The sequence below is a fragment of the Chelonia mydas genome, chromosome 11 (assembly GCF_015237465.2).
Source record: "Chelonia mydas isolate rCheMyd1 chromosome 11, rCheMyd1.pri.v2, whole genome shotgun sequence".
NCBI classification, from domain to species: domain Eukaryota; kingdom Metazoa; phylum Chordata; order Testudines; family Cheloniidae; genus Chelonia; species Chelonia mydas.
This window is the reverse complement of record NC_051251.2, coordinates 48,424,799-48,451,708: the sequence shown is the minus strand read 5'-3', so window position 1 is coordinate 48,451,708 and position 26,910 is coordinate 48,424,799.

Below are 26,910 nucleotides of genomic sequence, written 5' to 3'. Positions count from 1 at the left end.
AGCTGTACAAAGAAACTGTATAAAGAAAGCGATCAGTGGGCTTGTTTCTAATATCACTTACACCAATATGAGTCTTTATCAGGTCAATGGAAACTTTTCCTTTGACGTTTTTTAATTTATTTTTTTGTTGAAATCTTCTGTAAGGGGGAAAATAATTATGACCGGCTCCAGATAGACGTCATTCCCCTGCAGACAATGGTGTTACACCAGTATAAGAGAGATTGGAATCGAGCTCAGTGTGTTCTGTGTGATTTAGGATAACTTGTGTCCCATAATCAGTTCTAGTGCCACTAGCACAGGTGTAGGGTGGATGGTGTAAGATGCCTTGTTTATCTGAGATATGACTACCTCTTTAGAACTCAATGGAAAACACAGAGTGCTGGAAAACTACAACTGTGTAAAACGTAGTAGTTTTGGTTAGCAGTGATGTGGTACTCTGGATTTCCACCTCCTAATGTTTACATTGAGTTTTGGACTCAGATAGGTTTGGTTCATACTGGTTTCAAACTGGTTTGAAATGTCTCCTCAATTTTGCTATTAGTAAATGAAACATATCTGAAAATGTCAGATTTCTCCAAGTTTCCTTCTAAGAACATAAATTGTTGTGGAGTTGATCCAGCCTTTGTCCAAGTTAGCTGTGAGAACTGTAAACCTTAACATAATATTAGAGGGAACACGACTTGCATTTATAACAAACCTAAGCCCCAAATGATTTTTCACTGAAGAATGAGTAATTGGAAATTTTGCCCATGTCTTTATTAACTACAACCTCCTCCAGTGTGATGTTGGGACATCTCTCTTCTTCCAGGAAAAAGGAACTGTTCTGAGAGTCCACCATCTAAGGTCAACAGAATCATGTTTCCGGAGGGCTAAGAAGGGAAACTTCTGTTTCTCTGATAGGTCTAACTCCATCAAGTATATCATTTTATAATCTTTTATCCTCAACTATTCATAGGATGGCCTTTAGCTGCTATCTCCTTTGGTTTCATCTTCATGTTGATATGTGAATGCAATAGATGAAATGGGAGGGAAGATAGCTAGAGCCCTGATGATATTGAAATCTCAGGCTGAATTTGACCAATTGCATCAACAATGTTTTGAGTTCTTGTGTGCAGAAAACCAGTGGAGGCCTTTTTGCTCCCTCTACCAAGGGAAGTCTTTTTTGCTCCCACTAGTGTCTGCAAAGTCTCAGTCGGTGAATTTGTTTTGAATGGTGGAGAGCTTGGATAGTCGGAGCTGCCTTCTATTGGCTGATTTGAGTCCATTCCATTATGAAGAAACATATTTACTTTGTCAAATAAAAGCCCAGACCCTGACGTGCATCCAAGATGGCTTGATAAAGTTCAGAAAACAGAGATAGTGCAGAGGTGACATAGAGCCACTTTTGTGCCCTCTCTCCAACCTTGGGTGCTGTTCAGTGCCACGCTAATCCCTAGTGTAAAGCAGGGCAGCTTTATATCACCCGTACTCCCAAACAAGAAAATGTATATTTCTAAGGAAAAAATGACAATAGTGGAGTCTTTGGCAATGGAAGCCCTAAATCAGCAAAGTACTAAAGCACATGCTAACTTGAAGCACATGAGTAGTCTTGTGCTTGAAGTTAGGCTTTGCGCTTAAGAACCTTACTGAATGGGTGTTTAAAACTTTTCTTGGTAAATCATCCACTCTGCCCTTACTAGAAGTGATTTCAAAAGCCTTTACTATACCTGTTCCCTGCAAAGACTAAATGGTGCTCCCACCACCCCAATAAAATAAAGTAAATGGTGGAAGATGACATAATAATAAAAGAAGAATTATCTTGGTTTCGTAGGGACAAATCCTGATCCTTTTTCACAGGCTGTGTACATAGGCTGTGCAAAGGTAATCTCCACTGTGGTATCAGGGATTGGCGCCCTCCCAACCAGGCGGGAGGTTAGTATTCACACTCTTGAGCTACTCCAGACAGCTCAACACTGCCAAAATGCACTTAGTCCAAGACCTGATGTACTAGGGGACACTTTTGCAGCTCCTTAATTCTTGGAACAGTGAAGGGTATGATTTGGTCCCCTCCCATGCAATTTAGAGCAGCTTCATGGCTTCTCTAAATTGCACTCAGCTGTCTGTGGCCCCAAAAGACCATTTTAGAATTGAGGGTTCACAGGAACATTATACCAATATCTCTGTCTCTAGCTGTGGATTTATGTGGTATTATTTACATGTACTTACCGTAGTGGCTGGGTTCCTCACACATATTTATTTCACCTCACAATACTCCTGTCTGGTAGGGAAAAATATTATCCCCATTTTACAGATCAGAAACTAAGTACAGAGAGATTAAGGGACTTGCCCAATGCCAGAGATCTAGAACTAGAAACTAGAGCTGAGTGAATCATTGATATTTTGGTTTGGGGGCCTGACTAGGGGAAAAAAAAAGGGGGGGGGGAGAAAAACAAAACAAAACTTGTTTTGAACCAAAACTGCATTTTTCAGGTCAACCTGAAATGAATTTCAATTTGCTATTTCATTTTGGGTTGTTTTGGGGTGTCTTGGCCCTTTTGGTGTTTTTAACAATTTTGAAACAAAAAATTATAATGTTTTGTTTCAAAATGGTTGAAATAAAACAGTCAAAATGAAAAAGCTGAAACAAACCATTTTGACTTTTTCAATTTTTTACTGCTCAAAGTATTCATCGAATTTGACCTGAATTCCTGAATAGTTCCAATGCCCGGGAAAATGTATTTTTCAGTGAATTTACTGTTCACTGAATAATATTCACCCTGCTCTATAAGCAACTGGCTATCCTGAGTCCCAGTTCAGTACCTTACTCAGATATCTTTCCTGTGCACTGGCAATGCCCCATTTGCTCTGCCCCATCCACATCATTTGGGAGTTCTTATGAAGTAGGTTAAGTTGATTCTGTGGCCTCTTTGCACTGCCAGAGGAATTGTGTCCATACCAAGCACAAATTGAGTTATTTCAGAATCTCTTTATTATCAATTTGTCATTCGTAAATTAATGGGTAGCACTGTCCTTATTTCCTTTTTAATTCCTTTGTTTCTGTCGTTCCTGGTAACTAGAATTCTTATAGCATATTTGAATTGAGGCTGCTGGTTACTGGTGTGTGTATCAGAGCGAGAGAGAGAGAGAGAGAGAGAGACCACACAAGTGCAGAGTGCACACATTCTTTCACTATATGGCTTTTAGACTTGAAGTGACTTAACATGGTCTGATTGTTCCTCTCATGGAGCAAAAGTGATCATCATCCTTAAAATAATAATTATAACACCTAGAATTCATAGAACTCTTTTTATCTAAAGGTGCCAAAGTGCTTCGCAAATTTTACAATGTGATTATAAATTGTGTATTCAGGGATCACTTTGCCCTTTGCTGAAATGCAGTCAGCTGTGGCATAGAAGAAGGCTGCCTTTAAATGTGCACAGCAGCAGGTTTACCCTTTTATGTGACAGCTAAAGATAGAAAAAAATCTTTTACAACTAAAACTACAGGATTTAGGTAGTTGAACTTCCGACAGAAAAGTAGGACTACAGCTATGTCTATACTGCAATAAAAAACCACAGCTGGCCTGTGCCAGCTGACTCAGGCTCACAGGCCTCAGACTGCGGGGATTTTTAATTGCTGTGTAGACATCTGGACTCGAGCTGGGGTCAAGGCTTTACAACCCTGAAAGATGGGAGGGTCCTAGAGCTTGGGCTGCAGCCTGAGCTGGAAATTCTGCACTGCAATTAAACAGCCCCACAGCCCGAGTCAGCTGGCATGGACCAGTTGCGGGTGTCTAATTGCAGTGTAGGCATACCCAAAAGCTCCTACATTTAAAAAACTTGCTGTACCGCAATCATTACAAAAGATAAGGCTCAGATGCCAGTCAAATACTAATCTAAACAGTCCTCTGACTGAGTGGTAACATTACTGCAATGTTCAGCCAAAGAATCTGACTTGAAGGTGGTAACAGAAACTAGAGATTGATTTATTAAGACAAGGTTCTATAGATCCATTTCTACTGAAATGGGCTTGTGTCTGCTCCAATTTACCAATTGCAGATTTGGGCCTACAGCGAGTGCAAATTTTGAGACCATATTGGCAGAAGATGATGATTCCACTACTGCCTGTAGGCCCTGTGTTTTCCTCTACTTGTCTTGGCAAACAAACTTTTATGCATTCAACTATGACTATTGTGGTTAACAGAATGTGCCAGCGTTTCACTCCATGTGTACTATTTTTATTCCTTCTCTTAGAAAAATATTTAACTATATTTTGACTGTGTATATTACCCAAATATTTTTGTGGGTTTTTTTTTTGACATCTAAATATCACTTTGCATCACATTAACTTACAAAAACAGTCTGCATTCTGACAACCTACATCAAAAACCCAGTGACACTTCCCTTAGCTTAGCGAGAAACAAATCAATATGAGGACCTGAAGGAAACATAAATTTCATATTAGACTAGGCATGTAATAAATAGCAACAGAAGTGCCAGTAGGGCTACTGAATCAAAGTTAAAATTATTGAGCAAAAACCTTGAAGCTCTTAACTAAGTCTTACTATCATTTTATTTCTAAGGAAATGGAAAGAAATCAATAGAAAGCTAGTCATCAATTTTCACAGAGGTCTTCCTTCATTTTTGTGCCTATCTTCCTACCAAGGTTTCTGTCACTGTTAGGGGAATCATTTTGTCATTTGTCTCTAAATACAAATACCAATTTGTCTTCCTCTTGTATTACTAAAACCTTTTTTTCATTATTCCCTATGATCTCCTTCTCTGGGACCAAAAGTCCTCTCTTCCTTGGTTACTTTCTTAGTTGAATTAATATTTTGGGAGAAATGTCATTGACATGACATTTCGTTTTTTGTTTCTTAATTGTTTCCTCCTTCTCCTCTCTCTCTCTATGTCACACATACGTACAAAATGAGTAATGATGTGGTATGGCATAAAGACTTACTTATGAATGGCAAATACACACCATCCTGTATTCTGTATATTGATAAGTCAGGGTGCACTCACTAAGCAGATACAATTCTGCTTACATCTGTACAAGTGCAAAGGGCCCACGGGTAGAAGAACAAGTATAATTCTGACATGCAGGTGATGTAAGGTGTGGGGGGACTGTACTGATAGAGCACATCTCTCAAGAGGCATGGCACAGAGCCAAGCTCCCTGTGCACTGGTGGGAGTAGGGTGATCCAAGAGTGGGACCAGGGTATCTGTCCTGGTCTGTCATTAGTCCTTTCCCATAAATAGAGAGTGCTGCAGCTGTGGGACCTACTCCAGCCTTTTGGATGGAAAACTGACTGTGAAACAGCTCTTTCTGGGGTGCGGGAAATCTTGAGCTCTCAGTGAGAGGTTAATTGGGCTGGGTGTTGGGGAGAGGATTTGGCTCTTAGAAGGAAGTACATACAGTAGTTCTTGTCATTTACAAAAAAAAAAGTCTAGCATTGTGAATTGCTGTGCATAATCTTGCAGATATGGGGCCTGATCTGAATCCTAATGAAATCAATAGAAAGACTCCAACTGACTTCAGCAGGCCTTGGGTCAGGTCCTTGTTTCTTTCCTTCAACTCTCTAATTGCAATGTACGGCATAAACACAAAAGTACTCCTGTAAAATTAGATACAACGTCTGAAAAGACTTTTGTTTTCATCTCTCTAGCTATGGTAATGTTTCTGGATGAAACAGTGAGTTTTTAAAAGAAATAAAGTAGTTTAAAAAAATGTAACAAAGCAGTGTAGTAGCAGCACGTTTTCATCAGACCATAGAGTAAAAAGTTTGTATTACCAAAAATAAACCATCTGAGAATGCTTATTACTCAGTTCTAACAATAATTACTGTCCTGCAGCTTGTTTTAATGGAATAACTAGAATTTTACATGAGAAGCCTTTTAGTCTTATCTCAGCTTGTCAGCCATTACCACATTTGTGGATTCAGTCTAAAATACACACAGAATCCTAGGACTGGAAGGGACCTCGAGAGGTCATCTAGTCCAGTCCGCTGCACTCAAGGCAGGACTAAGTATTATCTAGACCATTCCTGACTGGCGTTTGTCTAACCTGCTCTTAAAAATCTCCAATGATGGAGATACCACAACCTCCCAAGCCAATTTATTGCTGTGCTTAACCACCCTGACAGTTAGGAAGTTTTTCCTCCTTTGCTGCAATTTAAGCCCATTGCTTCTTGTCCTATCTCTTTTTCTCTCTCCTCCTTGTAACAATCTTTTATGTACTTGAAAACTGTTATCATGTCCCCTCTATCATCTCTTTTCCAGACTAAACAAACACAATTTTTTCAATCTTCCCTCATAGGTCATGTTTTCTAGACCTTTAGTCATTTTTGTGGCTCTTCTCTGGACTTACTCCAGTTTGTCCATATCTTTCTTGAAATGTGGTGCCCAGAACTGGACACACTACTCCAGTTGAGGCTTAATCAGCGTGGAGTAGAGCAGAAGAATTACTTTTCTTGTCTTGCTTACAACACTCCTGTTAATACATCCCAGAGTGATGTTTGCTTTTTTTTGCAGCAGTGTTACGCTGTTGACTCATATTAAGCTTGTGGTCCACTAGGACCTCCAGATCCCCTTCTGCAGTACTCCTTCCTAAGTAGTCATTTCCCATTTTGTATGTGTGCAACTGATTGTTTCTTCCTAAATGAAGTACTTTGCATTTGTCCTTATTGAATTTAATCCTATTTACTTCAGACCATTTCTCCAGTCTGTCCAGATCATTTTGAATTTTAGTCCTATCCTCCAAAGCACTTGTAACCCCTCCCAGCTTGGTGTCATCTGCAAACTTTATAAGTGTACTCTCTATGCCATTATCTAAATCACTGATGAAGATATTGAACAGAACCGGACCCAGAACTGATCCCTGCAGGACCCCACTCATTATGCCCTTCCAGCATGACTGTGAACCACTCATAATTACTCTATGGGAATCGTTTTCCAACCAGTTTTGCACCCACCTTTTCGTAGCTCCATCTAGGTTGCATTTCCCTAGTTTGTTTTTGAGAAGGTCACGCAAGAGAGTATCAAAAGCTTTACTAAAATCAAGATATACCACGTCTACCACTTCCCCTCTATCCACAAGGCTTGTTACCCTGTCAAAGAAAGCTATTAGGTTGTTTTGACAAAATTTGTTTTTGACAAATCCATGCTGACTGTTACTCATTCCATTATTATCTTCTAGATGTTTGCAAATTGATTGCTAATTATTTGCTCCATTATCTTTCTGTGTACAGAAGTTAAGCTGATTGGTCTGTAATTCCCCAGGTTGTCCTTATGTTCAGATAATTGCTAATGGCTTAGATGTCTCCACAGTCATCTCCTTGAGTATTCTAGGATGCATTTAATCAGGGCCTGGTGACCTGAAGACATCTAATTTGTCTAAGTAATTTTTAACTTGTTCTTTCCCTATTTTAGCTTCTGATCCTACCTCATTTTCACTGGCATTCACTACGTTAGATGTCCAATCACCACCAACCTTGTTGAAAACCGAAACAAAGAAGTCATTAAGCACCTCTTAAGCACTTCCACATTTTCTGCTATTATTTCCCTCCCCCCTTATTGAGTAACAGGCCTACCCTGTCCTTGGTCTTCCTCTTGCTTCTAATGTATTTGTAGAACGTTTTCTTGTTACCCTTTATGTCTCTAGGCTGGGACACAATCCCACAACATATTATTTTCTTTCTAGTAGCTCCATCTACAAACTTGTATACTCAAACAAGAGATAATGGTGGTCTTTCAATCCACTGTTTCAGTTTTATATTTATTTTTTCATAACTTTTTGCTATTATTTTTTTTCTTGGCTTAAACCACAGAGTTAGGGTATTTTTACATCTTAAAGTATATACCAAGGACAGCAGCTGCCCCTGAGCAATAGAAGAAACACAAACATTCACTGTACTAATCAAAATTAATGTTATTACAATAAAATGACAAAAACCCCAATATGATAAAATGTTTGTTATTAGAAAGGGAATTCTTGTCTGTTGGGGGTACATTTTCAAGGCTTGATTAAATCAGTACCAGGATTCATGAGGGAATTAGAAAAATAGAGAATAAAGACCTTGTATTCAAGACTCTAACATGTGTTTAGAATCTTTTTAGACATGCAGGAGATACTAAAAGATTATAGAAATTATGTTCAGAGAAAGCATTCTCTTTCCTTCATTTCACTTACTTCCCATCCAATTTCAAGCAGTCTGTGTAGATTTTGAAATTACATATGGCTCTCACTGCTTCTGACCTCTCATTCATCTATTCTCCCATGCCCCTGATATTATGTCATCCTTAACCCTGTCTTCAGTGCCTATATAGATCTTACTCCATATGCTATCCAGCTGCTTTCAGACCTTTGAGCCTTCTTTAGGGTCTGCTTCCATTTTTTGGGCACACTTCTGAATCCATAGCCCATTGTACAATGAGATGATGGTGGTGATGGAGTCTCCTGTTCAGTTCAATAGATGAGCTAAATTCACTTATTGTGGATCCTGAGATGAGACCACAGACTGTATTAGGACCTGGATATACAATCAGATAGCTGGATGATACAGTTCTACCATTTTCACCCTCTAAATCTGAGAGGTACTTTTATAAATCAGGCCCTTTAAATCTTCCAGTTCCCTTTAGTCTCTTTCCTCTGAAGCATCATGGATGGCCACAGTTGAAGATGGAACACTGGGTGGGATTGCCCAGGGATCTGAGGCACTAAGCCGTCTGTCTCTCAAGTGGTTGCCTGCTGGTTCTTGCTCACATGCTCAGGGTCTAGTTGATAGCCATAGGTGGGGAATTTCCCCCAAAGTCAGACTGGCAGTGACCATAGTCTTTTTTTTTTTTTTTGCCTTCCTCTTCAGTGTGTTGGTGCAGGTCACTTGCCAGAATTCTCTGGGTATATCTCATTTAATCATTTCTCAGCCACTGCGAGGGCCTCAAGCACTGGTGCATCTTGGTTCCTCTTACTCTTTGCCAGTGGCACAAAGTCTCATCTCCTGTGTCTCTTATGTACTTAGGTCTTATTTTGGTTGCTAGGTTTAGTGTGCAGGTGCTGGTGGTGGCCTGTGATATGCAGGAGGTCAGACTAGATGATCTTATCATCTCTTCTGGACTTAAACTCTGTGACTATAGGCTCACAAAAACTGGGCTCCAGTTTTCCTGAATCATTTTCGCAAACCTTTAGACCAGGGGTTGGGAACCTTTTTTCTATCAGGGGCCATTGAGCCACAGAAAAAATCAGTCATTGTCCACACTCAGACCCATGGCGGAGAGGGGTGTGGCAGCTCCGGGCTTCCCCTAGGCTCCAGGGTGGGGCCAGAAATGAAGGGTTCAGAGTGCCGGAGGGGGCTCCAGGCTGGGGAAGGGGGTTGGAGTATGGGAGAGGTTGCTGGGTCAGGGAGGGAGTTAGGGTGTGTTTGGGGGGGGGGTCCAAACTGGGGCAAGGGGTTGGGGTGCAGGTTGGGGTGAGGGGTCTGGGAGGGAATTAGGATGCAGGAGAGGGTTCTGATCTGGGGCAAGGGTTGCGGGCTCCAGCAGGCAGTGCTTACCTCTGGTGGCTCCCGGTCGGCGGTGCAGCAGGGCTAGGGCAGGTTCCCTGCCTGCCCTGGCTCTGCACTGCTCTTGGAAGTGGCCAGCATGTCCAGCCCCTAGGTGGAGGTGTGGCCAGGCCAGGTGGCTCTGCATGGTGCCATCCCTGCAGGTGCTTCCCCCGCAGCTCCCATTAGTCGTGGTTCTTGGCCAATGGGAGCGGCGGAGTGGGCACTGTGAGTGGGGCAACACACGGAACTTCCCTGATTGCCTCTGCTCCTAGGGGCTGCAGTGACATGCCGGTCACTTCTGGGAGCTGCGTGGAGCTGATTGGACTTTTAGCAGCCTGGCAACCCTACCTTCCCCCGGCAGTGGGGCGGCACCAAGGCTCAGGGCTTCTGGCTCACGGTGTGGAGATTTGCCGTGGGCTGGATTGAATTAAGCAGTGGGCCGAATCTGGCCTGCAGGCCATAAGTTCCCCATCCTTGCTTTAGACAAACATGGATTGATTTTGAATTAACAATGAAACCCTAACCCACAAGAGTTGGGATGTCATTGATAACATTTCATACAGAAATGCTGGAGTCATGCTGGAAAACAGGTGTCCTCTAAATAGTTGCTGTGATATGTCAAATGGCAAGAAATGAATTAATTTACAAAAAAGTGTATATAAGAATATGTGCACCATACGTAATATGTCTGCTCTATCCTTTCTTTACTATATATTATGTTGTATAAGAGTAATCTACTGTATAGCTTTTGACAGTGCTTTTATTTGTTCAGGGGCACATCACTAAATCTTAATTAAACCAAAGCAGATGCTCCTAGGGCTTTTTAGAGTATATTCTGTATCTCTCAGTAAACTTCCAAAGCCTTTTACGGAAAGTATATTAAAGAATAATCCCTTTCCTGTGACTCATTGCAGAAGGGCAAAGTATTACAATTTATCAATAACAACTAACCATTTTCAGGCTGAAGGAAAGAAATTACTTAGCAGGAACTGCGGTGACTCTCGGACCGGGTTGAGGTCCAATAGAAAAAGAGAAGTAGTGTCAAGGTTCCTTCCCCACTCTGAACTCTAGGGTACAGAAGTGGGGACCTGCAGGAAAGACCCCCTAAGCTTATTCTTACCAGCTTAGGTTAAAAATTTCCTCAAGGTACAAACTTTGCCTTGTCCTTGAACCCTATGCTGCCACCACCAAGCATGTTAAATAAAGAACAGTGAAAGAGCTTACTTGGAGACGTCTTCCCCCCAAAATATCCCCCCAAGCCCTACACCCCCTTTCCTGGGGAAGGCTTGATAAAAATCCTCACCAATTTGCATAGGTGAACACAGACCCAAACCCTTGGATCTTAAGAACAATGAAAAAGCAATCAGGATCTTAAAAGAAGAATTTTAATTAAAGAAAAAGTGAAAGAATCACCTCTGTAAAATCAGGATGGTAAATACCTTACAGGGTAATCAGATTCAAAACACAGAGAATCCCTCTAGGCAAAACCTTAAGTTACAAAAAGACTCAAAAACAGGAATATACATTCCATTCAGCACAACCTATTTTACCAGCCATTTAACAAAAGTAAATCTAACGCATTTCTAGCTAGATTTCTTACTAACTTAACAGAAGTTCTGAAGAGCATTCCTGCTCTGTTCCTGGCAAAAGCATCACACATACAGACAGACCCTTTGTTCCCTCCCGCCCCTCCAGCTTTGAAAGTATCTTGTCTCCTCATTGGTCATTTTGGTCAGGTGCCAGTGCAGTTATCTTAGTTTCTTAACCCTTTACAGGTGAAAGGGTTTTGCCTCTGGCCAGGAGGGATTTTATAGTTCTGTATATAGAAAGGTGGTTACCCTTCCCTTTATATTTATGACATAGTAGTTCATAATTTTGTATCTGGTGAAGGCCATGCTATCAGGGCAGACTGGTTTAATACAATTGCAGTGCTCTTTGTGGTCTCCTGACATTCTCTATCCCACCTGCAGTGCATCTGGGATATCTTCTGCTAGTGGTTTCAAAAAGCCTACCGTCACAAATTAAAGCAGCTCTCCTCTGGCAAAACCCTGGGAGGAAGTTGCGAACTACCGTCAAGCTGGAGTGAATCTCCTCTGTGTCAGTACTGCCCCTGTGGTTCAGTGACCGGGGGAAAGAAGGAACAGCTTGTATGATTCCAACCTTCTGTATTGTACCTTTGAAACAATACCCTGTATATACCTTTCTTGAACCCCCTTTTTTATCGTGGTTGTGGTGGCATGTATGAAATTCTGAGACAGAATGTGGAGCATCCATTAATATTAGAGTATACCAGCTACTGTAACTACTCAAAAACAGACTGCCAAGTAAACAGTGTGTTTTCAGCATTACTATTAAGTTGTCTGGGCCAGATCCTCAGTTAGTGTAAAATGTCATAGCTCCATTGACTTCAATGAAGCTATGATACAAGTTGAGGATCTGGCTCTGTCTAGCCACAACTTACAAAAGAAAATTGCCAGAAATCAGCAATTCTTTGTGTGAAGAGCAGTAGTTTATATGAAGAGCAGAAGAAAAAGTCATACATATTGCCATTTGCTAGAGAAAATAGAAATTTTGACTAATGAGAAGCAGAGAAATCCATGAAAACTGTTGTTATTGTTGTTAGCAAAGAAGCTAAACTGACGGAATCTTTACCTGTCACACTTTAACCTGCTGCTTATGCTTAGGTTCTGACATGTTTGACCTAGTTTCTTCTGCAGAAACTCACTGATTTCTGAAGTGTATCCAGACAAAATTTTTTGGTAAACTGTAAATTCTGAGGTAACTTGAAACTGGAGGGAAAGTGTTCAATATGGTTTTGTTATTATACATTACAATAGTCCTTTTAAGAACCACCCAACCCCCACTTTGTTTTCTGAATGTTTCCATTATTGAGGCCATGACAGAAATGTCAATGTATTGCTGAATTTATTAAAAATATGCAGGACTGCACTTTAGCCTGTTATGTTTTATTAATTGAAACAAATAAAGAATAACTTTCAGGGAGAGTCCAGAGGATTTGGTAGCTGTGAGGGAGTCAGGACCCTTGTGGGGGAAAGTTTGGTAGCTAATACCATTTGTCATTCGAATAGCAGAATTTGATAGTGAGAGAGGTCAAATTAAACTGCTTGTGGAGTGGATAAGGTGTCTTATTACTGTTGGGGATGTTTTGGCACATCAGTCATTATTCAGTACCACCTCCATCTAAGGATTTTTTTTAATCTGTTGTGTCTCTAATCTAGCCTATGGCCCAATGAAATCTGTTGGATTTCTGCCAACGGACAGGGTACCTGCTGGAGCTTGGCGAATAACTGATTTTTTTTGTTCACTGGCAGTTCCAAAAATTTCGAACAAAATATTTGTTTGACTCAAACCAAAATTGAAAATTCAGAAAAGTTCAGAAAATCAAAAAACAAAACAAAACATTTGTTTAGGATTGAACAAAATGTTTCATTCAACCTCAGATTAAATGTTTTATTTTGTCTTGGGATACTCTTTACAAGAAAAGCAAAAGACGTGAATGGGGGGATTCACAAAACTGGAGAAGATGGTGCCCAATTTATAAACATTAACCCCATGGATAGAAGACTCCCCTGAGACATGGGAAGCTTGGGTTGAGTCCCCCCACACCTCTGCCTGAGGTGGAGCAGAGCTTTGAACTTGAGACTCCCAAATTGCAGGAGAATGACCTACCCACTAAGCCATAGAGTCATTCTCTTTTATAGCTACAACAGGAGAGATTGAGAAAGTCACAGGCCAGATGACCCCATGGAGTCAGGATTTCACCCTGCACATGAAGGTAATGACTAGCCTCCAGCTTTACTTTAGACTGAATCTATGTTCTAAATCAGGATGGAATTTTGCAGCTCGCGCAAATCTCTGGATTGATTGATTTGTTTTAGTTTTTAGGTTTTGAACATATAACTTGAGTTCCTTAATGGATAGGGAGCTTTTTATAAATGTATCTTTGAAAGCATATTTCTCAGGAAAAACATATTTTATATTTTAATTGTTCCTGCATAACACCATTGCACCCTGTAATGTAATGTGGCTGATGGACCTAATTTAACTCCTTGGAGCACCCACATTTTAGTTTGCACATTTGGGATGCTTGATATGATGTCAGAAATTATAATTAATACCTGTAATGTAGGTATTTAATCCGCTAATTCACAGTGGGAGCTGTTCTATCTACATTGTCTGCACTTGTTTCCATTTTGATGAAGACCATCGTCTTTTGTGTATCCTATTTATATATTATATTATCAGTCTTTTGTGAAACCCTTGCATATTATCACACTAGCTGAAAACTGAGGCTAAAATCAAGATGGAGAGTTAAACAGGAATGACTACAATAAGTTATTTGGGTCACTTCTCTTATCACTATAAATGGTCAATCATAATTGTCATTAATACCTTGATTAAAAAATATGCATGAAAGCAACATCACAGCTAATGTGTCCACTGACTAAGGGATTTTTCCTCTGTCATGTGGAAGGAATGTTAGGACAGCTCTGTAACAATTCTCTCCCTCCGTCAGACCTTACGGAGAACTCTCTGCTGCATCTTGGATGATGTGGTTGGGTGAGCTGGGGGGCAAAATGGGCAGAGTTGGAGCAAGACTAGGGGAATGCACATGGTTGTGTCTGCCGCCATACCCCGCATTTCTGGCCACAAGGGGAATACACTTCCAGGCTGCATTACCCCTTCCATGGAGTCACCCTCTGATTTCTGGCCCAGTGGATAGGGGAGAAAGCAGTAGATGTAATATATCCAGGTGTGATGGGGTGGCCTAGCCTAGTCCCCCTGCTGGAGACCTTGTGGTCCTGCCACACCCCACCCCAGAAAAGGGCAGCAGAGAGGTCCTTCAAGCTGTCTAGAGTGACTGTGTGGGAAGCAACCAATCAGAGCCCAGCAGGCTAGTCTAAGAAGGGCCAGACTGAGATCAGTTCCTTGCTAGAGCTGGAGGAGAGTGGATGGTGCTCTGGGCTGGCTGCTGGGACTCCATCAGGATAAGGCCCTGAGATAAGGGTGAAGAATGTGCTGGAGCCATGGGGAAGTGGCCCAGGGAATTGTAGCAGCAACACAGTTTAATTAAAGGGACATGGTGGATGGCTGCTATATATAGGGTCCCTGAGCTGGGACCCGGAGTAGAGGGTGGCCCCTCCCTCCCCACCCGCCACTGGGAAAGCGGGCTGGACTTCAAGGCACCCCAGAAAGGGAACTGAACTGTAGTGGCCCAGCTGGAGAGCTGTGGCCAGAAAGGCCAGTCAAGCTGTGTACACACTGTTCCTTCATAGACAGTTTACCTGGTAATTTCTTTGTGTTCAGTGATGGGCTGGATACTACAGGGAGCGCTCAGAGGACTCAGGTGTTGGTGTGAGCCTATTACTGGCCTGCACAGAGAGGGAGAGGTCTGTAGAGACCTGGAAGTTAGTGCTTGTGTTGCTAGAAGCTGCTGGTTTCAGGGAGCAGAGCCAAAGCAGGCACAGACAAGACTGGTTCACGCTAAGGGCAGGTTGTGGTGAAGTGCCTCACAGCTCTGGGTGCTCCTGGGGAGTGTCACACTTTCGTTAGGAGGACAGTGAACAATTGTCCTCGGAAGATAGAACAAGAAGTAGTGGGCTTAATCTGCAGCAAGGGAGATTTAAGTTACATATTAGGGAAAACTTTCTAATTGTAAGGGTAGGTAAATATTAGAATATGTTGCCAAGGAAGGTTGTGGAATCCCCATCATTGGAGGTTTTAAAGAACAAGTTAGACAAACCCCTGTCAGAGATGGCGTAAGTATATATGATCTTGTCTCAGCACAGGGGGCTGGATTAGATAACCTTTTGGGGTCCTTTCCATACCTACAATCTATGATTCTGTAATACTTCCCCTTCCACCAGGGTCCCAGGGCAACTGTGACCACTGGGAGTTATAGCTCAAAGTAAGTGGTGATGCCAGAGAGTTTGAAGGGTGGGGGGCAACCACGGGGCAGAAGCACAGGGTCCTTGTGTGGAGGCTCTGACGTAGGATCCCTCAGATATGGGGGCAGGCTTCATAGTTTTTCCTGCACAAGTGGAACAGTGCTTCTGTCTGGACAGTATGAAGTAGGATCCTTTCAGAGATTTCCTTTCCCTGAAAACACAGTTTTTACTATAGAAGAGGAGATGTGTCCCCTGCAATTTAGAGCAGTTAATGTGTTGTGAGGTTGCCTGTTTACAGTAGATGGTGCTTTGTTGTTTTCCTTTGTTACCAAAGATGACGCTGATGACTGTATTATGTTTTGTGAGTACAATACTGACTAAACAGGCGTATGCATGAATGGGCAATCCTTTCCTCATTGAATACATATGTAGCTTGATACTGAGGAAGGGATTACAGTCTGTGCCTGCTGAATCTCATATTATTTACGATGCAGCCTCTTTGCCTCAAGTTCCATATGGTGATTAATCTTGAACTGAGTAAACCCATCATTGACTGCTGCTTGCCAGCAAGATCTATCTGTTGCTGATGACTCCTAGCTGTCAACGTCAATATTGCACGGCTTCAATTTATGCTTCAGTGTGTCCTTGAAGCATTTCTTTTGGCAGCCTCATGTGCAGTAACCCACCTTCAGTTTCCCATACAGCAACTGCTTTGGCACTCTGGTGTCATCCATCCTTAACACATGACCAGCCTAGTGTGACTGTGATGAGCATGGCCTCAATCCCTGTGGCATGGCTGCCTTCCAGAATTTCATTATTGGTAACTTTATCCTGCCATTGGATGTGGAGCATGGCATACAGATGATATAAATGGAACTTATCTAGAAGCTTGATGTGATACCTGTAGCAGGGCCAGGTCTTGCACCCATACAAAAAATTGGATAGCACTACTGCTTTAGAGACTTTTAACTTGGTTTAAAGCTTAATACCATGTTGCTGCCAGACTCCACCGAATAGGCTGCCAAACGATGAACTCGTTTTTGTTGATGCAGCGTGTCAGCTCCTTGCCTATAGTTGCATCATTTGACAACGTGTTGCCAAGATAGCAGAAGTCTGTAACAGCATTCAGCTGTTTATTGCCAATGGTGACTTTTGGTTTTGTGTAGAATTTCCCTAGCGCAGGTTGATATGTCTTCTGTCCTTTTCAGGTTGATTGTCTGCTCACACCTTTTTGCAAACTCTGCAAATCTGTCTATAATCAATTGACTATGTAGCTCTAGAACACAGTCATCAGCATGTAGCATACAGCAGTTCATGAACAATTGCCTCAAAGATTTGCCTTTGTAGAACATTGCAGCCTATTCAGGCTGAGTATTCTAGATAATCAGAAAAAATATCCTGATGTTGGCATCCAGGTCTCTTTTAGTGTCATTGAGCATTGATGCATAGACGAGATTGAACAGGACCGGACCAATTATGCAGCCCTGCTTAATACCATTAGTAATAGGAAATGGGTCAGACAGAAGACCATCTACACGGACTCATCCAAACATTCCATTATGAAATTCAGAATGTTGGAGAATTTTTCTGGACAACGAAACTTAAGTAATAGTTGTCAAAATCCAGGACTACTGATGGTCTCAATGCTTTAGCTAGGTCAGTGAAGACAGTGTAATGCTCCTGTTGCTGTTCTCTGCATTTCTCTGAACAGCTACAAATATCATGTTTGCCGTTTCTTGTGTTAGCCTGAAACTGCACTGCAACTCTGATAGCATGTGATTAGCAATGTTGGGTACTCTGGACACAACCTTTCCAGCAATGCAGAGTAATGAGATACTGTGATGGTTGCCACAGTCAGACTTTTCACTTTTCCTCTACTATGTGATGATGTTGGTGGTATCTTTGAAGTCATCAGGGTTAGGCTGTCCACATTCTTCAAAGGCACTGTAGTGATGTGTGTAGGACCATATACAACTTTCAAAGCAGCACAGAAGTCTTTGGTCTCATGATGGTCGGCCTTGCTCTGGATTTCATCTGTCTTGGCATTCCACCATTGATCCAGCATGTGTCTAAGCTTAGATTTGATGTCATGAGACAGATTCCTGTATGTTATTCCTGTGCCTAGAGAAACATATAGGTTGCATATTTTGATGGTGCATCTCATGTTTTTTAGCAAGTAGCTGTTGGATTTCTGGGTCATTCTCATCAAACTGATCCTGGTGATGTCATTTTGCTGTAACCAAGCTGGTGAGTGTGGCTTGATATACAGTATAGTGAAGAGTCACGACTTGCTATTTACATTAACAACAGTAGTCTGCTGTGATGTTGCAGAGCTGTGCTTGTGTAGCTTCATCTTGTACTCACTTTTTGTTGAGACATCTGTTTGGTTTGAATGATGACTTGTGATGCACAAGTCATATTACCAATAACAGTTTGGAGTGGATCATGTGATGCTCTGTCCAGCAGTCTGCTCCTTGGGTGCTCGTGCTTTGGAAAGATTATAGTAAGATTGCCAATGGCAAACCATAGAAAAGGGGAATTCCATAATTCTTCTAGACTGATTTTCACAAGCTATGGCTCCTGTGCCTGTGAATTGTATCTTCTTCATATAGCTGAGTGACCAAATCTTGTGACTTTTGTTGTGAAACTTGTGATTTTAAATGTTGTTTTTAGAGCTGCTCATGATGAAAGAAAAGACTGTCTCATATTTTTTTTGTTTTTATTAATGATAGCCACCATCTCCCATTGTTTTTAGTATGACTGAACCCACTAGCTGGTCTCAGTCAAGATGGCTGCCATTTCCTTACATCCTCTCGTAACTAAATAACCTGAAAATACTACATTTCAGTGTTCAGTTTGGAAATACACACTGTAGTGCTTAGTTTCCTAGGCTACATGCTGATATTTAAGCATGTGTTTTGTCCCATTGCAGTCAGTAGAATTAGTGTGCTTAAAGTTCAGCAGGCCTAAGTGTTTACATGATTGGTACCTTATTTTACAATTGCAAAACAGAGCAAAGTTTAAAAAATTGCCATATTCTAAACACAATTCCTCCCACTCTTTGCCTCACATATCCAGGCTGTGGCCAAATCCTGCCTCTTTCTTTTCCATAACATTTCTAAATTTTGACCTCTATTTTGTGCCCATATACTTAAATTGTCAATCATCCCCTCATGTCTTGATTACTATAACCTCCTCCTTCTTGGCCTTTCTGGACACCCATGTATTTCCCCTTCCATCCATATGAAACGCAATTGTGTCGTCTTTACCCATCACTCTTGCTCACCTCATTGAAATCCTTCAGTGGCTCCCAGCGTTTTACCCCATCAAGTTCAAGATTTTTGTTCTCACCTTCCAATCCCTTTATATCTCTCTCCCACCCTGTGACTTCAAATTATGTCAAATTCATCACCTTTGCTATGTCAGCACCAGCCTCTACCTCCCATTTGTCCATTTCTCTTACACTTTTCTTTATGCTTTCTTCCATGTCATGTTTGTGCATGGAATACCTTCCTTCACTAGTTGCCGACAGTCCAATATCCTTTTCTCTCTCTTCTCAAAACCCATGTCTGATAAGACTCCTGCAAGAAATAGCTAACAAACAATAGCTAGGGTAGCGAGAAAGAACAAACTAATCATTTTAATGATTCAGGACTGCCAAGGTAGACACCTATCTGAGCAATGTAACTGTATAAACTTACAACTGTTAACGTTCATCCTACTTCTCCTTGTTCATCTTGCCTTAAACTAAATTATAAATTCCTTGGGGCAGGAACTATACGTTGTTGTGGTAATGCAGTACTTAAAGCCATAAGATCCTTAACCATGTTTGTGGACTTTGGGCACAACCATAGTTCAAATGAACAATAAAATAACTGCTTGAAATGAAAAATTTCACAAACACAAAATTACTTAATGGAAGAAAAATTTGTAAATGCCTAAATAAACCATATGTTGTTTATTGGTTAAATGTGCCTTAAGATAATTTGAGACTTTATAGAAAATGCCTGGGTCTATTCATGATTATTTTACAATTAGATGATTATTTACAGATATTTAATACTTAGGAAGATGAAAAAATCACCTTTCAAGTGATGTAAATGAGAGAATTTGAGTCATATATTGCAATATTATAGTTTGCATAACAATTTCAGACTCCCTGTATTCAGTCACTTAGAGTTTTCCAGCATTTGCACCTTTTGAAGTGAAATCTTCCACCATGATTTTTGCTGCCCAAAACTGGATAAAGCCTGAGAAAAATCAGTTCAGCCACTAAGAAGTATGGGACATGGGGAAAAATACGTTCCTCAATATACCTTTTATGAACAGCTCAAGTACTTAAACAGTTGGAGGAGACAGAAATTTGGCATTGAGAATTCTGGTGAACACTGATTTTGGTTTGACTTGTGCTGTGGCCTACTGAAAATTGCACTCTATCAATGCAATTGCATTTTGCATAAAAACACCACACACTGCACAATGGAAAAATGCAATGAAGGTACCCAGTGAATGAGACAAGACAAAATCTTCTAGATACCTGTTGGTGTTTTCATTTTAAAGTGGAAGCCTGTTTTCTGACCTCATATTTTCTCATTAAAGTCCTGTATAGGGTTTGTTTAGGTGACTAGTATATTATGGACAATGTCTCCTCTTATAATGGATATTATACTCACAGCAGCTACAACCCACATGTGGCATCCATGTAATTTGCTCCCCTGTTCTGTAATAGCCATTGTTGTCTTATAGCTGAGGATAGCAGATTAAAAACAGGCAGCTAGGCCAACTGAGAGTTCCCAGAAAGCTGAGCTGCATGGGAAGATGATACCGACCGCATGCAAACTCCTCAAGTTTATGCTCACTGTGTTTGATCTAATTGACATCAGCGATAATCACGTCATTTGTATTTATTTAAACTTTGTCAACCCGCAAATTACTCGTGAGATAAAATGTCGCTTTTAAATGAGCATTCCTGAAGAAACAAGTAACTATAATTACACAATCGAACAATAGGAAGATAACAGAAATGTTCATTACAGCACAGGCCATCAAAGTGCTAAAGCAAATGGTAATTAACTTCTCACTTACTCATGTGGTAGCGCATTTGGTTGATTCTGGAAAGTACCCAGGTTCTGCAATTTATCATTGTTCCTTCCTGTGAACTTCTTAATGGGTTCTCTCTATATTAACATAATTTGGGTGGCTTGTGTAATTATAAAGGTGAAATTGATGTAGCCCCACATCCTGCAGGTGCGTTGAGAGTGGCCAGTTCTTCTCTGCTCCCATTCTCTGTCCAGGATTATTCCTCTAAACAGAGTCCAGTTACTTCTACTGGAATGAAAATCCATAATCTAGAATGTGTTGATTTGGATCCAAATGGAGGCATACCTCAATGGGGCATGAGCTGACTAAGGTAATATTGTGGAGTAATTGGCTCCTGGTTCAAATGACCCATTTCTTGATGGATGTGCTGAAATCTGTGGGATTACACCATAGATTTCAGGACATGTGGTGGATTGGAGGGCCACCAAACTCTCCCCACAGGAGAGGATCACATGATGGAAATCTGTAGCTTCAGTGCTGAAAGGTTCTTCATTTAATTTTGGCCTTCCCATGGCTTTTAATATATAATGGGACCCTAAGGAAAAAGAAAATAAACAATGCAAACAAACAAAATCATATGTGCAACATCAAGACTGAGATTTAAAACCTCCCGAAGTCATAAATTTGAAAGTTCAGGTCGATGACTAAGTCATCACAACTATGTTGACAATGAGACCAATAGACAACTCTAACACTACCTTCTATGAAGAATTAAAAGAAGACCCCACCACCACAACCACAATTCACACAGGAATTTGAAGATAGAAAACCATCGAATCCTTTTCCAAACTCAAAGAAAAACTCTACAATCTCACCCCCCCGCCATGAACCCACCCCAGGGACCTTCTACATGCTTTCCAAATTACACAAACAAGAGAATACAGGCAGACCCATCATATCTGCCCACAGCTCTCTCACTGAAGGAATATAGACATCATCCTCAGACCATTCACCACACAAACGGCCAGCGTCCTCAAGACACTACAAACTTCCTACAGAAACTCTGAAACATTAGCAACCTCCCCCAGAACACCATCCTTGCCACCATAGAGGTCACCTTCCTATAAACCAACATCCCTCACAATTCTTGCCTCAAATACCTACAAGATAATGTACAACTCTCAGAAATCCACCCAAAACATAGCCAAACTCATCCATTTCATCCTATCCCACACAACTTCACTTTTGACAACAAATACTTTGTCCAACCCATAAGAACAGCCATGGATATTAGGATGGCTCCCCTACATGCCAGCCTCTTCTTGGGCCACCTCAAGGAAGAATTTATAGAAAAGTGCGCCATGAAACCAATATACCTGAGATAAAGTGATGATATTTTCATCATCTGGACAGAAGACCTAAACCCCCTCAGAGATTTCCACCAAAATTTGACCCACCTCCACCCATCCATTAAACTCTCTATAGAACACTCCCATACCAGCATCAACTTCCAGAACACCATGATTAGTTTCAAAAATTGAACCCTACAAGTGACTATATGGTGATCTGTGAGCTTTTTGTATACTTGCCTCCACAGATCCAGCAACTACTCCAGACACACGAAGCAATTTGTCATCTACAGCCAGATACCATAGAATTTGCTCTCAAGGGGAAGTCTGAGATACACACCAAAGCACACTTTAAAACTGCCTTCAGTAAACAAGGACACTCCACCAGAGAAGACCACATCATGGAAAAGGCTACCAAATACCCTGGGAGAACCTGCTTCAGTGCAGAAAAGAAAAACCCCATTGACCATACATTCCGAGTTGTCACTTACCACTCCACATAGGAACCCATATGGGGTATCATCAAACAGTTACAACCGATACTCAATGGGCACCACATTCTGAAATAAATCTTTCCTGAATCCCCTCTTCTGGTCTTCAAACAACCCCTCAAGCTCATCATCAGAAGCAAGCTTCCTACAGACCAGGATCCACCAACTCCCACCAGAACAACAGATGCAAAATCTACAGACATATCGTCACTACTATGTTGAAGAATGTCCCCCGCCCCTCCCCACATCCTTTCAAGATTCATGGGTCCCACACATGTCTATCACAACATGGTGTATCTCATGTAGTGCATCAAATGCCCCAGTAACAGCTATTTGGGCGACACTAGACCAGGAGTTCTCAAACTGGGGGTTGGGACACCTCAGGGGGTTGTGAGGTTATTACATGGGGGGTCGTGAGCTGTCAGCCTCCACCCCAAACCTCGCTTTGCCTCCAGCATTTATGATGGTGTTAAATATGTAAAAAAGTGTTCTTAATTTATAAGTGAGGGGGTCGCACTCAGAGGCTAGCTATGTGAAAGGGGTCACCACTACAAAAGTTTGAGAACCACTGCTCTAGACAAACATTATACTCTCAAAAGAATTCATACACCATATCACTCATGGGTGAACACTTTTCACAAAACGATCACTTCATATCTGATCTCTCAGGCCTCATCTTCAGAGGAAACCTGAACACTTTCAAAGGTGAGCCTGGGAACTTAAATTTGTAATACATCTAGATGCTAAAAACCATAAACTCAACAGGGACACTGATACATACATTATACAATCAGAATACAGAACAATTTGTGTTATTTATTTCAGCAAAAGTTAATGCACTGTATTGCAGATGGTGCCTCTGTTATTATATAGTTTTAAATTACATGATACGTGCATTACTAGTTCAGCAAAACACATGCTTCGCTCAGTGCACAGGATGGACAGTTAATGAAACAGAGTTCTAAGAAGAGAAGGGATGTTCTCTTGTGGTTAAATAGACACTGAATGAGGACACAGGAGAGATGGATTGTATTCCTGTGTCTGCCTTGGAACAAGACTATCATAATGCATAAACACATGGGTGCTGAATTAAGGTTGCCTGTGCAACTTTCTCACTGGCTTTTTCTAATTTTTTTGCATGGTTGACTCTTCATCCTTAACACAAATTAAAGGGGTTTTTTTTGTATGTAATCATATCTTTTCCTCTGCTGTGTGGTTATTTGCAGAACGTCACACTTGTTTTCCTTTCCTGCTGTCCATGATTTAAAATCTAGGTTTGGGCATACAATCATGCACACAATGACACTCTGAAAAAGATCACATGACTTAATTTCATTCTAAAAATTCCCTTAGGTTCCAGTAGAACAGTTGGGTCATGTGTTTGGAGCACTGTGAGGCTCAGATCCTCAGCTGGTGAAGTTAATGTAGCTATGGTGATTTACACTAACTGAGGATCTGGCCTGAATTTCCAGATGGGTCCATAGCTTGGTTTTAATTATTTGTTCTGATCATGAGCAGAAGGGGCAAAATTATACTGTTTGTTCACATGCCTGACAAATATATTAATGCAGTTTGGACTGTTGTGACAGTTCAGAGTGATATTACTGTGATCTTCAGCATGATTGCTAGTTATGTCGATAAAACCATGTATCAGCATAACATAGGAAAGTTTTTTACATGAATAACTAAATTGAGTGATTTAGATCAATGTTAAGCACAGATGCTAAATGATGAACCCCACTGTTCTGCAGCCAGTTTGACCATGTTCAGGTTACACTGCCGTATTCATAGTAGTTACAGTGCATGGATGTCTCTATTTGGGGGTAATATTAGACTATATTTATAAAGTGGGTTGAATGAAAGAACATTCTGAATCTTTCATTAGCACCCCAGTAGACGTATGAGCCAGAACTGTAAAGTCCATGGTAGTGCTACATCACTCCACAAATTAAATGACTTTGAAAGGCCATATTATATTATAGGGTTCACTTCAAATATATTTAATTATGTTAAATTATTTATTGGTATTTAAAAAATAACTTTTTTCCAGCTCTTGTTTTTCTTTCTAACTGCAAGGACTCTTGATGCTGCTACACCATGAAAGGAGTGGAATAAGACTGTGGGACTATCCTGTTGGTGTCTAGGGTTACTTACAGCCTAGACGTCTAACTCTGCATACTTCCAGGGCTCTTGTTTTGCCAACCAACAGCCCCTAGTATCCTATCTATCAGCCTATTCTTTTTGGGGAAGCAGAAATTAAATGCTGCTTTTATCCTGACTTGAGATGCCAGTGGCTGATGTATCTCAACTGAAGATAAAACCACCCTTTTTAAAAATAAGGGTTAGATTCTGATCTTCGTTACAACAGTTTGAATCTGGAGTAACTCCACTATGGTCAGTAGTGATGCCCAGGATTTAGACTGACGTAACTTAGGTCAAAGTTCTTCCATTTAGACTGGTGTAATGGAGATCGGGCATTTAGAGCACAGCAGCACCATTCTAAATAGCTGAAGACGTAATCCTGCAAGTTTATATAGCCTCTGTTCATCCAGAGCCATGCTCATGTCAATGAGGCTCTGCCTGTGTGTATGACTTTACAGATTTTTAGATATATTAAAATTCTACTTTGCTGTTCTCATGGAACCATGTCAGTATAAACAACACAGCAGAAGTAGAGAGATTTATAAATTATTATTTCTTTTCAGTGCAGCAAGTATAGTTGTAATGTAGTTATAATCAGAGCTGGTTGGCAAACTGAAATTGCAGTGAAAAATGGCAAAACAATTCAGCCCTTTTTCTGAGTTTTTTATTTTTTATCATTGGTGACCATCTCTAATGATAATGTCATTTTTTAAAGTGTAACCCGGATAGTTAACTTTCTCACTGACAAGGTGTCTACTAGTTAGCTACATAATTTCTGGGCTGTTCCTGTGAAATGTGTTTAAATATGAAATTGGGCAGGGTTCTTTGATGATAATTCAGTTGTGTTTAGCTCTTCGGTTACAGGAAAACGTGGTGGTGACGGATGACCCAGTTCAGGGCAACTGCACCTGTATTCCCCCTCTATGGTTTAGCTAGGACACTTACTCTCAGGCTTCCAGCTCCCCAGCAATTGCCTTTTGGAGTGAAGACCAGTGTTTCATGGCCATCGGACTGGAGTATTTTCATGCCATACAATTCCCTGTCTTCACTGTGTTACTCCCAGCACGGACAGTCTGCCCAAGCACACCTGCTTGCTTTCTCTTAAGCAAGGTTAAGAGTGTGACTGCACACAGTTTATAGATGCAATCCAAATGATGCAAGCCTATTGTTTATTTAAGGTAAAAAAACACTTCAGAGAAAATATACTAAAAACAATAAAAGAATCTACAGACATGCTATTAAGATTACCAGACGCAACCCAAACCCTGACCTGGCGCTAACAGGAGCAGCCCTTCAAAATTCCATGAAGGGGTTCTTTTCTGTGGTCCCAAGTTCACAACAGCCTCAGGTCAGAACTAACACCCGGTCTTATGGCCCTCAGTAGGGCAAGTCCCCAAAACCTTCTCTAAGAGTTGGGGCCCTCTATGGACGAGGAGTCCTGTCTGTTTGCTAGATCAGGAAGAAGGCCATGAGTGAGTTTAAAACCAGGCTATTTATCAAAAAATCCTTTCTTTGTCTCTTGGTCCCTGGAGAATCCAGTTTGAGCTAGTAGATGCACACCTCTCCAGGGGGTGGCTTCAAAGGGCTGATAATGGAGGAAAAACATTAGAATCCTTCTACTAGAGAAGGTACATATAATTCCATAATAACACACACACACAATTGCATTTGTAATCAAATGGAGCCAAAGCTAGTGAGCCCAATTCAGTAAGGTTTAACTTAATTCAATACATTTTATCTTAATTCCATAAGGTTTGTCCATGGTATTACAGAATATTTTAAGTCTGTCACAGCAAGAACCAAAAAAGCATAGCCATAGAGCAGCAATTCTCATCTTTTCCAGACTACTGTACCCCTTTCAGGAGGCTGATTTGTCTTGGGTACCTCAGTTTACACCTCACTTAAAAACTACTTGCTTGCAAAATCAGCCATAAAAATACAAAAGTGTCACAGCACTCTACTACTGAAAAATTGCTTACTTTCTCATTTTTACCATATAATTATAAAATAAATCGTGACCCACTCAGGTTGAGAAACACTGATATAGTATATAGAGCAATATAAACAAGTAATTGTCTGTATGAAATTTTAGTTTGTACTGACTTTTTACTAGTGCTTTTCATGTAGCCAGTTGTAAAACTAGGCAACTGTCTAGATGGGTTGATGTACCTCTTGGAAGATCTTTACGCACCACCCAGGGTATGTGTACCCTGGACTGAGAACCACTGCCATAGAATAATTACATTGTATTATACAATACAGCTACAGTATAAAGTGTGACCTTTGATTATGTCTATAACACAACTAGTGTGCTTGGAAATTGATAGGTAGAAAATGAGACAAGAATGCTGTTCTGTGATCTAATAACATGTTTAACCTAGGGTCTTCATCTGTGACTCAGCTTTGTCCCCAGAGTGTTGACTGCTTGCACAAATAGCAATGGAGGTGTGCAAAGGTAG